The following is a 15,880-nucleotide window of genomic DNA, read 5'->3' as shown; positions in this document are numbered from 1 at the left end:
GTTTGTAAAATTTAGATTATAGGAACATTCACACAAAACCATAGAAAGGTTCCTGCCAAAATATTTTTTTATAGATTTTTGTTTTTACTTTTAACGATCGTATTTTTTAGATCACGGATATTTATTGTAGTTCGTCTAATCGCATGGTAATTATATGCGGCGAGCTGGTTGATATGCATTTACAATTTTGCCAATGTATTATGTTGTTGTTTTTAAAAATACAACCACGAATACTATTTGACCCTAAAATGCATTGGAAAAAAACACGATTAATTTTTTTTTCGCATACTAAACAGCTCAAAACAATTTATTAACTTCGAACATTGAATACATTATATTTTAGTGAATTTAAATATTTTAAACATAAATCACATATTGTATTTATGTGAAACTCGAAAACTAAAACTCATTGACTATGATTATAATAAACAATTTTGAACTTTAAAAATTGTAGTATAATCTTTTAAAACTGGATACGTATTGGTAAAATAATTTAGGTCAAAGAAATTTGATTTTATACTTATAAAAGTTCTTTAAACTAATCAGATTTCGGTAAAAAATAATAATAAAATATGTCATGATATGTTATATATATTTTATAAATATTCTACCTGTCCAAATAAATTAATTTTTATGGATAATTCTTAGGTTGATAGATTTAGGTTAGTATTATAATATTTTAGTAATTTTTTGGTTATTGTATTTTAATTTTTAACTATGTATTTGTTTTTCATATTATGGAATAACATAATAAATTTTCTACGCGTTTTTGTATATTTATTTCTATATTATAATAATCAAACCTCAAAATATAAATAACTTATTGAACACATTTATATTATAATGTTATATTTTACATACCTTAACACTAAATACAGTTGGAATTAATTGCATAACTAAGAGTCGGTAATCAAAATGAATAAAACAAAAAAAATGTTGATAAACCAATAAAAGGGTTCAGATAAAGGTGGCTGGTGAGTATAAACTTTATTTTTAAAAGACAACAACTCGAGTATGAACAAGACGTGCATCTATAATAACTCTTTCGACGTCCGATCAAGGAAACTTAATAGAAACTTAACAAATTGTATTACAACATATTATATTCCTAGACCATGCGGTCTATTTATTATAATATATATACTGCAGCAGTATATCTTAACTTATACATAATACTTAAATATTATACTCATGTACCTATATTCATAAAACCCGCGCATATATCCATTTTCTGACAGGCACGTACCATCTGCTACCGACGTCTTATGCGTTCGGAAATACACACCTAACCCTCCGAGGAAACGAGTATTATAAAAGAAGCTGTGGTTTTATATTTCATTAATATTGCAATTTTTTTCCCGTCATAAATTTTCGACAAGTCTATCCTCTCCCTAACGTGTTGTTGAATCATTCAAGGAACCGAATCTCGTCGACCATAAAAATGAAAAAAATTAAAAGTATAAGATGAATTCTACAACATTATTCCTATATGCACGCCCATATACAGAGTTGGATATAAATATGATAATATAATATTATAATATGATAAAAACAATTGGAAAAATGTGAACAATAACCGGAATCCGCGGCGTTATGTATATAAGCTGTTAATACTCTCGGAGAACTTTTCAAGTATTATCCATTTTCGTCTCGACTTTTTGTCCGATTGACGTCAATTAATTATTAATACGGTAAACGCGATTATACCGACGAGTGAGTTTTCAGCGGAGATTTAGCGACGATTCCGCTTCGATTGAACAGTTTATAAACAAATCCATTTATCCCGTGATAGTGTTCACGGCAGCTTAAAAAAAAAAAAAAAAAAAACCGGAAATTGTCAAAGAGAATAGCGTGATATTAATCGAAAACTGTACGCCGAAAAAGTTCAATCGAGCTTTTCGCCGGTCCATTTCAACCGTTTTGTGTGTATGTTCAAATCCAATTCCAGTACTCTGATTTTTAGGTGTATGTGGATTTAACCTCAAAGAATAAATCGCAAAATTGTGAACAATTTAATAAAGCGAATTACGCCACGAATGCCGGCGAATATTACGTACGTATATTACTACAAAACGAAATAATTACGGAACGAAACATTGCATTAATATGATCTCGATAAGCTTATAATAACGAGCGTGTTGAGGTGCGCCGAAAACTATTACGGAGGTCTATTAAATAAATATATAAATATAAATACTCTAAATACCGGACACTATCAGTACCTGAAATCGTGTCTGCCATTCGTAGATGTCCGTTGTTCGCAGGGTTCGTTTATAGCATTTTGTAGTCGGTTCCCGAGAAAACATCGGTTATTTGGAGGTATTCGCTACTAGGAAGTGTCCGTTAGGAGAGGTTTCACTGTACACAATTCAATGAGAAACAAGTGAGCTGTCCTCATTCCGTATTGCATAGACATGACTTACCAACGAAAATTGTGTTTTTCTAGTTTCGAATAACACACGATAGTGGTTTTTCGTCCACAAACGCATTCTTTGAGTATTAGACTTGGAGGTACAATCTATTTTCGGAATCGTAGACGAAAACTTGAAATTGCAGAAGAGAAAATAGTGTTGATTGAAAACTGAGCGACAAAAAAATTAAATCAAGCTTTTCACCGGTCAATTTCAACCGTTTTGTGTGTATGTGGTTGGATGCTGTAATATTTGAAAGTTAATCCAATATTGGTTTTTCGAACTTCGAGTGTATGTGGAAACCGCAAAAAATAAATTTCCAAAGCCTTATACAATTTAATATTATAGTGAATTTAGTCATAAATTTGAGGCGAATATGTATAATATTATGATGATGATAATAATAGGTTATTGGAATGAATATAACTAGCAAAACTTGAAGAAAAGTACAGGTATAAGATGAAAATTATCAACAATAAATGTATTAATAAGATAAAAAGTACTCAATATTTGTAAGAATATAAGCCAAAATATATTTGAGAAGAAAATATTTCATATTGTTGGTTAAGTGTAGTTTATGAATTGCGGATAACGGAGAAAAGAAAATTCAATGTCAGGAGCAAGTCTGCTACACAAAGCCGCGGTTCTTGGAATCGGAGAGCTTTTTTAAGCAATTTGTGCTGTGTGATGGCAAATAAAACATGGACGTAGATCGGTTATTACAGGACAGGATGTTAAATCGGATATTTTCTAATAAATAAGGGACAATAATGTAGCTATTGATTCGTTTATATAGAAAAGAAATGTCTGCTAATTCGACCCTAAAAGCTAGAGTGGGGAGGTTTAGTAGGGATCTTATTAATGTAAAAAAACGTATTGATTAATGATATGTTGTATTCCAAATCTATAACTTTAACAGCCGATTTTGAACACTTTCGATGAAATCAAAGATGCATTTAGTATAAGGGCTTCTGATAGTCTAGACCAGTTCTCAACGGGGGCGATACCCCTCCCCAGTGGGCGGGAAAGGATCACCGAGGGGCAGTGAACTAGTTTTAGGCGAAAGAGCAAGAACTTTGTACATGGTGCGACCGATAAAAATAATAAATACTTCCATTTAATCCATATGATAACTTTCACTTATCAGTCACTAATAGGTACTATGTTGAGCAATGCACAATAACTTTATCTTTGATTGTTGACAAATATATTATTTTAGTAAATGTGCTTGGACATTTTATTTTATTGTATGTACCTATATAACTAACCTTTTAGTACACCATTTGATTTTACCCGCACATATTGTATTAGTTTTCAGTATTATGTTCATAATTTATTATAATATTCAGATGGTTAAAAACGTATCAATTATTTTTTTCAGTTAATTTCCTTATTACTAGTTCTATAAATAAAAATATATTAAATAAAAAAAAATAAAAATAAAAACCTGAGTTATTAGATCATTTCAATTTTTTCTTTTTAATTTTTCAAATACCCTTAATATTATAGAATTCTCACATTGTAAGGGTCGTTAAAAATTGATTGCCACTGTAGGGGGCGGTAACCTTAAAAAGGTTGAGAAACACGGGTCTAGACACTAGACACGTAACAAGTACGAGACCACACGGATTTTGGAAATCGCTCATCCGACGATCATAGAAAAATCGCGTTTTTTGGGAGAAAATGGAACCTAGAAACGAGCGGACGTCTACTGGAAAACTATATTATGTACAACTGTCCATTGACATAATCTCCGACATTGATATAAAAAAAAATATAATATCATCGTCTATATATACCTACTGTTCGGAACGTGAACATTACACATATAAAGTACACCTCATAATAAATCGCTCTGACCGTAGTCAAGTGTCCATATTAGATTATTGTCATAATTCAAAGAAAAATACAAATCGAAACTATTGAGCGATGCTCAGAGATATGATAAACGCATAATAAAAATAATAATAACTTTGAGTGTTTCTAGCATCTTTGAAGTTATCGGCGTGTCGCGTGTAGTTTATTACAGTGCTTACTCTGACGGGACAGTGTTATTATATAATATTGTATCGCATAACTGACGACGTTTCATGCTTCAGCACGCCGCCGTGTCATAAAATACAAAGTATATCGTAATTTTATTGACTTACAGCAGCTGCAATGTTGGGTAAATAGTGTAATGGTCACGATGCGTGATATTCGTTTTTCAATATAATACCTAGTTACTGTTATTACAGTCATCGAGTTTCGATAACTCGAATCTCGAGGGGAATAAAAATAAATATTCGAATTGTGCATTTCCGAGTTACCCACACATGATAATATTATGTTCCACGTACACGACACAAAGACATTTCAGGAGACAAAAAAAAATCAAACCGGACGTCATAGACGATTGTCGACGAGCCATTGCTTGACAACAGTGTAAGTCGATATGGACGGTTTAGGTCCGTCGGAGATACATGCTATTTATGGTGGGAATGAGGGGGTTGGATGTGGATACGTCGCCGTCGCAGCCCTCGACAAGTGTGAATGAGACGATAATCGACAACACGATGCGTATTGCTCGAGGACAACTCCCGTGTGGTCGACATGTCGTACACGACCATTATTGCGAAATTTCACGGTCGCCATACACTAAACCGACGATTTGAATGATTTTTCGTAGAAGGTTATCACTCCATGAAATGACGGCAATATATTATATATTTTCTTAAACAATACCTACCAAATTGCAGCCAATTTTACTTGCTGCAAATACAATGTCCTTTCTACATAATGTTATATTATTATAATGTATAACAATCCAAAATGTGAAAAACTATTTAAATCCCTTTTTGTGAAAAATGGAGCCTAAAATTCACTGCATGAGATCTCTGATTCCATGCACAATTTTTCACAACCCTATATAAATCTACCGAAAAGCTTATAAAAGACTTCGGTTAAATATAATTTGAGTTAAATAGAAAACAAAATGTATGTGAAAACTCTTCAAAATGTTCTGGTCATTTCTAAATTTGATCTTTTAATCCTTAACGAAAATATGGTTTTATAGGTTTGTTGTGTATGTTATTTATGAAAAATTATTGTTTAAATATCCGAACGGCATTAATTTTTAGGTATTTAATAACACATTGAATTAATTTTAGTTTTACTTATAACATAATTAATATACGAATTATAGTGTTGAAATTTAATTGCATTTGACTTATAATAATCTGATAACAAATATTTAAGTGAAAAATAAATAAGAGATTACAATTTTAAAAAAATTAAAAATATTTTATTCTTTTGGATATCTTTTTTTTCAGTTTTACCAAAAAAAGACGTATGTATTTTAATAACGTTTTTCTATTTAAATGGCAAATAATTGTTATTATAACATTTAAACAAAATTAAAGATAAATTAAAATATAGATTAACATAAACATTTATTTAGAAAACTATGTAAATTAAAACAGAACAAAAAAAAATTATTACCTACCTAGTTTTAATTTGTTGTGTTATTTATGTAGCATCCAACTTTTGATGCGGACTTTTTTTTTGACAGTTTTGTGGTTTTAATTACTTTCAATAAATATTGATCCGTGCAACTTTATTATAGGTGACATGATTTTAGAATAAATATAAAACTAACATTTACAAAAACTTATTTTATACTTTTATAATAAATGGAAAGTTTGTGCGTTTTTAATAAAACACATTTACTTAATCCTCATTATCGTTATAAACTTTGGATATAGGTAGCATATAAGGTCTGACTTTAAAAATATAACAGGTAATAGAAGAATTTGCACTAATTGAACTGAATAGAACGGATTTGACGGTATTATAAATCCTTACCTATAATAACTTATTTTCTTGTTGGTATCTAAAATAGTACGTTAATAATTATATGGTTTTAACCAACTCCCCGATGTTTTACCATAATGTTATGTTTTGATGCATAACTCATTTCATCAAATTTTTACATTAGTACACTTTGGAATGTCTCCCCTCTACATTCCAATGATATAATATTTAAGTTATTTAACTTCAATATAAAATACCTTAGTCGAGAAATACTCAACAAATAATACTAAAGACTAAAGGTATATACATTGCAGAGGGTGTAAGGAACAGATCCTCTATGGCATTTTTTATACTTTAAAACATTTTATGAGAAAATGTTTGATTGAAAAAAATTTAAAATAATAATATTGTTGTTCATATTTATAAAATATTTCAGTTCCTTGGGAATAGAAATGGGCATTCTATTGACAATACGGCAATGACCATAGGTACCATGCATGTCAATCGGTATAAGTTATTTTGAGCTATTTTTATGATACGAATGTTGTGTAAGACAACTACAATACCACTATGCTATAAATAGACAATAGTATTATTTTATAGTATACTAGAAAAAGAAACACAACTTTAGCTTTCTTCAAACTGTATCCAAATGAGTCTCTTTGTGTTTGTTAGTTGTAATAAACATTAAAATAGTATAATACATTATTATGACGTATAGGTGTGTGAATTTGAAACAGAAAAATATAACATTTCCGCGGTGATGATTGTTTTGTCTCGTTATATCATCGCCGGAAGGAAACGTTTAATTAATTTACCACCGTTCTCCCTTTGCCACTGGTGAATTTGACGAAGGATGTAATTATAAGACAGACGTTCGGTTGGAGTGCGACGTCACCGGCCGTTTTAATTAAGGACATTTGAGTTTTTGCCACGGAGACGTCTTCGCCGATAATAATATTATTTAACTACAAGGGTTGTCAGACCGGACTTGGAAATAATCAGCCTCAGAGATTCACAATATTTCCACTGTATAATAATCGGTTAACTTTCGTGAACAAGTCACGTACTCGTAAATCATAATAATTTACAAATAAATATATATATATAATATATATATATATACATTTATAATCCGCAGTACAAGTTGAGTGCTTTCACTGCACACGTATCACCGCAATCGGACGCCATATAAATCGTTAAGCGAATGTGACAGTGACGACTTAGGATCGGTTCCGTTAAGATAAATAATATTATAAAATATGTCTTATAATTTATAAAGTGCAGACCGTATCCTACACGATCACACAAAACACAACTATACGGACTATACGGCCTTAGGTTTTTAGATTGAAATGATCATTCTATAATATATCATATAATATGTTTTATAATATCGTTCTAATATTCAGATAATAGGTGTTATTCAATAATAATATTATTATTATATGTTACGTCCGTTGGCCGGCGTGGTATATAGGCAATTTTGGAACAACGACATGTAAGTCCGCGCCGTCATCGATAGACGAATACGAATAAATTATATTTTTGTAACGGTTCTCACAACAGATCAATCTATTGCACAGGTACAGATTCGTTCAATAATATAATTTAGTATTATGTTATTATAAAAATGCCAACAATTCAAAATTGAATTTATTATCGTGATAAATATAAATTATTTGATAAAAACGTAGTTTATGACGTAATTATATTTTATTTGGTTTTCCCTATCTACACAAAAAAAAAAAAAATTAGTATAATATTTTCTAACGTTATGGGTTGTTAATAGGTACCTAAATGTTTACGCACGTGTGTGTTTAATATAATGGTTTAAAACAAAGGTATAGGAACGACTTATAGATATTATTTGGAGTTAAAGTAATGTGGTTAAATACAATATGTATATTTTGTTATGAATTATAATTAGTATAATAATTTGTAAAACATTATTTGGTTGTACAAGTTTTAGTATGTTGTTTCAAGAGTTTAGTGGACTAGAACACTACGAATAAATTAATGGCCTCTTACCTAAAAGTATGATAATTTACGTTTATAAAATAAGTTTAAAACTTGAGATTAAGTTAAGCACTCAATCGCGACACCGGGTCAACGGGATATATGTCGGGAACAGTGTCCGAGACTAGCTGCCTCGTGAGCTGTAGGCTGCTATAAACAGACCAACTTGTCTGTGAGAAGTGAGAAGATGGAACTGTTGACCTAGTTCTGGTAAATTGTATTTCTTTATATTTTTGACACAATACTTCAAGATTGTTATTAAAATATCCATTCGTGATTCCAATATTCATTAGTAAACATTGTTGTAACGTTAGATTACAATGATTAATATGTCAATAATAATATATTTATATATTAATGTATTGTACAGACGTAGGTAACTGCTTCATTAATTATGTGGGTATAATGATGCACATTTAAACATTTTGAATGAGGTGGTGATTATATTATATTGTTACTCTATTCGAATTTTCAATGAAATATTCATAATTATTGATATTATATCATAATCTCCTCGTTAAAATCTCAGTAAAAAAAAAAAAGATAAGTTATTCTAATATTTTAACTGTGCAATGATTGAAATGTAAAACTTGACCTGCTATACTATGTATTATTGTGAATACATATCATGATTACAATGTGTCATCGGGTATGACAATAATACGTCGCCTCGAAACATAAAAACCACAATTATTGTCAATATCGTATTAAATTAGAAAACGTCGAATAAAATAAAATGGCGATTATTAGGTGGACACGTGTCGACCAAATTGCATTTGTACGGCTGCAGTAGCAGTCGGATGAATGGGACGACGGATATTACATTAAGTCTTACACGACATATCGCAGCATTATATCGTACGTTATTATAGTAGCTCGTGTTCTTTGGTGTTTCCGTTTGGGACCGGGACGAGGCTAAAAATTAATTTTCCCGAAAGCCGCGTGGGGTTGCCAACAAAACGATAAATGTTATTGCGAAGATTGCGATGCGCGCATCGTTTATCGCGTACATTGTATACATAGTTTTTGGCGACGATAATATTTCATAATATTATGCACAACGAGTCCCCCACGTGCAAGTCTTGTATGGGTGTAATTATGACGTAGGACGAAAACGATATCGTTACCTTGAAGGGATGAATCACTATCGTAGTCTTAATAACGTATCGTCTACGGTTTCGGCAGAATATATCACAATATCGCATAATATAGCAATATTATATTATTGAGTGCACTAGGATATCGATCAACTAAAGTTTGATGCTAGAAATTTGGTTACAATAAAAAAAGAATTCCTTAGTTAAAAACCTTAAAATATTATTCATTAAATGTACAAAATTTTTAAAAATTGGCATACAGTGTACACTATGGAAACTATATTATATTTATTTAACTTTTTATCATGCCAATTTGGTGATATTCCTAACTAGTATGACGTTGTAAAAAAATATATCATTACCTTTAAAGAATGAACCACTATCGTAATGTTCTATTATCGTACCGTTGTAGCAGAAAAAAATCACAATACCGCATGGCTTATATATTATAAATAATTGGACATGGATCGGTTCCTTAAAGTAGATGTCCAATAAGAAATACATTCATGCTCTAAAAATTTAAAACACTGCAGTAAAATACTAAAAAAATATATATTAGGTAAGTGTGTAAAATCTTTAAAACTTCACATGCATTGTACACGTTTCATTTATTTACGGGCTGAGAGAACAGTGCATATAATATATGAATATAAATACATTGATTTACCTATCGGTTATAATCATTTGGTGATATTCGATTATTGATTTGACGATGCTGAATTTAGCTTATTTATGTTCAGTGATCACAAAATTATTGGGTACCCAGGTGGATAACTATTGCCAGTTGACCCGTATCAATTGTGTTATACACTATACAGTTGTTTAGTCGAAAGCAATTTTAAAGTTACAACGATACATTTTAATTTCATGAAAATCATAAAAATGGTACAAAAACTGAAAAATTCCGAACAATGAAAAGTAAAATAATTATATTTAACAAGGTATGAAACGTATTCGTTCCAAAAAGGATATCGTATAACTACCACTCAAAAAAATGTAAAGTGCATTGAAATCACACCCCTTATAATTATTTTATGTTATAATATCATGGTCCTTGTACATTATATTATTATGTATATTATATTAGAATAACCACTACGTCAAATTTCGTGAAAAAAACGTCGACAAACGGGACGTAATATACAGAAGGGATGTTTAGTTGTGCATCCGACAGATGTTTATTATTTTTTTTTTTTTTATGAAATTGCAAACCCCATCGTATTGACTTAATATTTATATCAACTGTAACGCCTCTCTGATGTCATTATCTGAACGTATTTATTTAGTTTTAAATGAATTGTACAGTGTTATAAAATAGTATTGCAACTATAACGTTTGAAAACAAGTTTTATTAAAACGGAATTCGAATACAATATAATTTTTTTCTGCTTGACGAGTTTGAAAAAAATGTACAAATAAAATTAATTTGCACGAAATCGTATAATATTGTTTCAACAGACTTTGCTTGTAACCTTAGTATTGCCAAAAAGGTTCTTAACAGGACCAACGACCAGCATATAATTCAATTCTTCTTGCCTTCAAACCGTCGACAGTATCGACGATTGCTAAACCATTGAAGGATTTGAATCAGGAAGACACCAGAAAAATGACGATCATCCTCAAACAGCCACCGACGACAAGCCTTTGCCAACCTTCGATGATCGAACCAGCAACAGGAAATGCACAGACATTGTGGGTTGTCTTTACCGGAAAAGGGCAATTATCCGACGAAGACCGAACCACCGAGGCTGCCTTATTATTCCCGGGGAATCGACCCACTCAACCCCGATAGCCTAAGCGGACGAAACATCTGTGGGTCGGCTATGTCTCATTTTACACGGAGTTGTGAGGATGGTAACCTACTCTCGTTATACTTGACGTCGGGGAACGGTTTGGACTGGAACTCCGTCACAGGTATTCGATGCTCCATCAAGTATAGCTCCGTGGAGTTTAAAGAGCTAACCCATTGTTGCCGACCGTATAAAAGGCTATCGTGGTGAAACAACTTCGAGACGTGGACCACCGACGACCATCGCCGAGGACATTTTCATCTGAACACCCCCTCATTTGAAGGACACGACACTGGACGACCAAAAGTCTAGGAATAATTGACACTGTCATTTTCAGAACTCTAGCGTACAAATTTTGTGCCCTCAACCGCGCCTGTTTAGGCCACGCTATACCCGAATGGAGGTTGTGAACAGACGCCACTTGTTTGAGAGGGCCTGAAATCTGAATCAACTAACCCGTTCTTACTACAAAATATGTACTGTACATATTTAATAATATATAATTTCCTTTCATAATATAATATTTGCGGAGTCCATATTTATAAAACTATATCTCCAATCGTATGTAGTATAGAATAATTTGAGTGTACCGTTCAATGTTATAATACAGTAAAGTTTTAATAGTATGTTTGTTATAAAAAACTACTTACGAAAATCATTTTTTGTTGATGTTTAACAAAAACCGATTACACTTTTCCAGACTATTGACATAGGTAAAACGATCTCCGTCTATACCTAGATATCTGGCGTTGGCAAGTACCTACACACGTTGGCGGATATATTATCACATAGAGATAGAGGTTGATTAATATTCTCACTTTGAATCTTTTACGTGTTTGACTTCAGAAGTCTGTGAGACTATGGTGTGTACATTTTATTTTCTCGATATTATATTCATAGTAAAATATTCGCAGTAATTTTTTAATGATTTTAATCTATTCAAGTACAAAGTTAAAAAAATATCAAAAAAACACTAGCGTTTATAAACGACCGTTAAGATATAAAACAATCATGCTATTTGACATGATGTCTAGTCTGTAATTAGTACCATTTGAGGACAGATCAATTACATATCACATATATATATATAATATATATATATATATTATATACATGTTCGCGGCACCAAACATAATCGTTCAGCCTATGTTAATAATTCAATTCACGTCGTTCTATAGGTACATGTGGCACAGTGTGTGAGCAAAGAGCTCGAGCACACACACACACTCATTTATACAACATAATACTGGGTTATGCATTATCCACGGTTTGTGTAGGACCGTCGTTAATTCCAAATTAACTGCACGGAGGGTACTTTACCTATTTACCAATAATTATCATAATGATAATAACAATAATACGAATACATAATAACAACAAGTAACACTGTGTGGTGGTGTGCTGGTGGTTTCTGGTTCTCAAGTAAGAATATTATAAGGCTGCTGCAGCAACAACGTGATTAATGTGTAAACATAATATGACAATATTATTGCAATCGATTCTATTCAAATGAAGAGGCCGATGCCTCGGATTCGATTTACGTATAACGATTTAATGAGCCATATATTATTACATAACTAATAATATTAATTAAAATTGAATCGTTGGAAATCGCCTGTATACAGTGATCATACTACGTAGACATCAGAAAGTAGGGGGCTGTCGAATTTCTCGAAAAATGTGGTAGGTATAGGTACACGCTACGCCCTCTTCATTCAGGTGGACGGTATTTACAATGTTAGGCGACGGGTGGAGTGAGGTGAAGGGTATTTTGAGTGTTCTTGCATCCCCCACCCTTGACCTTGTTTATCTATGAAAAGTATACCGAGCTTACTGGTATCGCCATTATTTTTAAATTAGTTTTCAAAATATAAACATTAGTATTGGCTATATTGACAGACACACTATTTTTTATTTTGTCATTTAAGGTTGTTATTTTTGATAACCTTTCCCCCACCCTCAGTAATAGAAAGATCCTGGCTTTTTGCCCGACGTAAGGTATCTGTAGGTACGTAATGTATACAATCGCAATAACTTATGGACCTTCATCACTATTTTATTGGTCAATATAGGTATTCGGGGCCACTCGCATGATAATATAACCGTAACCTGCGATTGGTTCATTACTTTCATTAAAATATTCCACAAAGAGATACTCATTTCAATGAAACTTAGAAAACACAGTGTTAAAAAGTGATTATCATGTTAATAAAAACCCGGACCACCCGAACAAAACACTTACAATACAAAATTTAATTTTTCAGAGTAACATAGTATGTTACCGCGATTGCTTGCATTGAAATATAAAACGACTTTTGTTGATGAATACGATTTCGTCCTTAATCGTATCGACTTTATGAACTTTGAAAATAAATTGGTATTTTGGCAACCACTCGACATTCAAAAATAATAGTTTGGAACGTTTGAAAATAATAATATGCAAGTATCTAACGGATGATAATAATATTGTAGTATACCTACTATATAATATTGATCTTGTACGTGTGACTTCTCGCCGTTGACACCCCCGACCGCAGGGCAGTAAATGCGTTATAATAATAATCCTTCAAAAGATTTAAACTTATACTTGTGGGGTTACGGAAATCTCCGTGCCTTTAACGAAATTATTCTTCGTAATTTTCTCAAGAACATAAAACCCCAAAAGCAATAGTTACATTATTATCATTGTATTAAGATTAAGGTAAACCCGATTTCCCCGAGGGGCAATATTTTGTCTTTAACGAGAAGTGTTCGCCGACCGAGAAATTCTAAGTGGTAGGTACCTGCATTTACATTTTGATCAGTTAGATATATGTTATGCCTCGATATCCAATTTAAATAATAATGCGTTAATTTATATATCATTTTTGTGTTACAAAATAATGCACCGGATACCACGGGGGTTTCATCCCCAATTATAAATCCTCGTTAAATGATTTCGGAATAATTATTTATACAATATACTATGTTTAGGCTGTTTTAGATAGATGTTCATTGTTCCTACTTATTATAAAGCCAACCACCAAAAATATGAGTATAACAGTATAACTGATTGTAATTTTTGAAATCGATAAATAAAATTAACAAGACGTTAACGGATAGTTTTTTTGTGATTAATTATTATTTATTATCATTTTAACCATATTATTGTATTTACTGTTCGTTCATAAACACATAGAATATTAAATATACCTATATTGATCATTTTATGGATCAATGTTTATTAAAGTATATCGAATGCATACATTTAGTTAAGTTAAATTATTTTTTAGTTTACTTCATTATTTTAGATTGAATAAAAAATGTAAAGTGATGTTGTTAATATTAAATGTAGGTATATTTTTGTTTAAAAGAACAAAACTACAGATTTTTTAATTGGTTTTGAATTTTCAATAACATTATAATACAATTATTTCATCAACATTAGATTATAAAATAAATTGTTTTGTAACGCAATATAAACTATCATAAATCTTACCAAAATCAGGATGACACATATAATTGGAACATAGGTTCAACATATTATATATATACGCTTTATATAAGAGTACAGTAAATGCATATAGCTTACCTCATTATTACTTCGTACACACACACACGCGCGCGCAAACCTTCTTGCAGCAATTTTAAAATTAAAACGTACCTGAAACAAAAATAAACACAACTTTATTAATTTAATTTTGATACGCCTGAGGGTACATCTTATACCGATAACATCCGGTAGTTAGTCATTATAATTGTATGTTCCGTTGTCAAGCGAGTTCGCTACTCAGAAGGAGAGCACCTAACTAATTATTGGTAGGTTAAAATATCGGTTTCCAGAAAATAATATAAAAATCCAATTAGTATTTAATTTATAAATAACAATTAATAGTATATTTTGGACAGAGAAAATGAATAAATAATGAGAAAATCTTAATTTATACTTTTTTTGTATTTTTTAAATTTTTTTCTGTTCTATAGGCCTCCCATTATTTACGAGTTTTTATAATGGCGTTAATTAAATCAGCCATTACTCAAACGGTACGCTGAGTAATGGCAAAAAGTGTTTAAAATTTCAAGAGAATATAAGACGACGAAGAAAAAAGTGAAATTTCAAATAGAGATACTCGCCGCTTCCTCTATAGCGGACGTCATCACAAAACAAATATTTAAAAAAGAACCGAAGAATGATATATAAATAAAAATAAATTACTAAAAAAATACAGGCGTAGTAATTGTATTTGTTTTAAAAACGATTATAAAAAAAATATATAAATAAATATAAATTATAATACCTAATATCGCGATGGTTGGCAGGTATAATAACGATGAGACGAAAATAATAAATTACAATTTTAAATATTCGTACTTGACTCGGACGAAATGTCAATAAGTGTTGTAAGTCTACTCGAAACGTTAATCCAACATCGAAACGAGGACGGAATCGCACTACACTATAAAGGTTTATGTAAGTAGGTATGTTTATTTCGTTAACCGCGGTTACATAGCGCCGCATAGTTTGTATACCTGGTATTCGGATGATGATTTGTGTGCATATACCACACTGGTCCACAAACACACAGTGCACAGGTATTAATATCGCTACGTATACATCACGAATGAGAGAGGAAAAAAAATGTCATCAAACATCTAACACGTTAGAGTTCGAGAAAATCCTTCGCGTGTGAGGTGTCGGCTTTTAAAATAATTTATATTGCAGTACCTAATAATAGGCTTATTGTTTACCGAGCGTCGTAACTATATTATAATGTGATAAATAATATTATGA

The sequence above is a fragment of the Myzus persicae genome, unplaced genomic scaffold (assembly GCF_001856785.1).
Source record: "Myzus persicae strain clone G006 unplaced genomic scaffold, MPER_G0061.0, whole genome shotgun sequence".
In the NCBI taxonomy this organism is placed as follows: domain Eukaryota; kingdom Metazoa; phylum Arthropoda; class Insecta; order Hemiptera; family Aphididae; genus Myzus; species Myzus persicae.
This window is presented reverse-complemented; position numbering follows the sequence as displayed.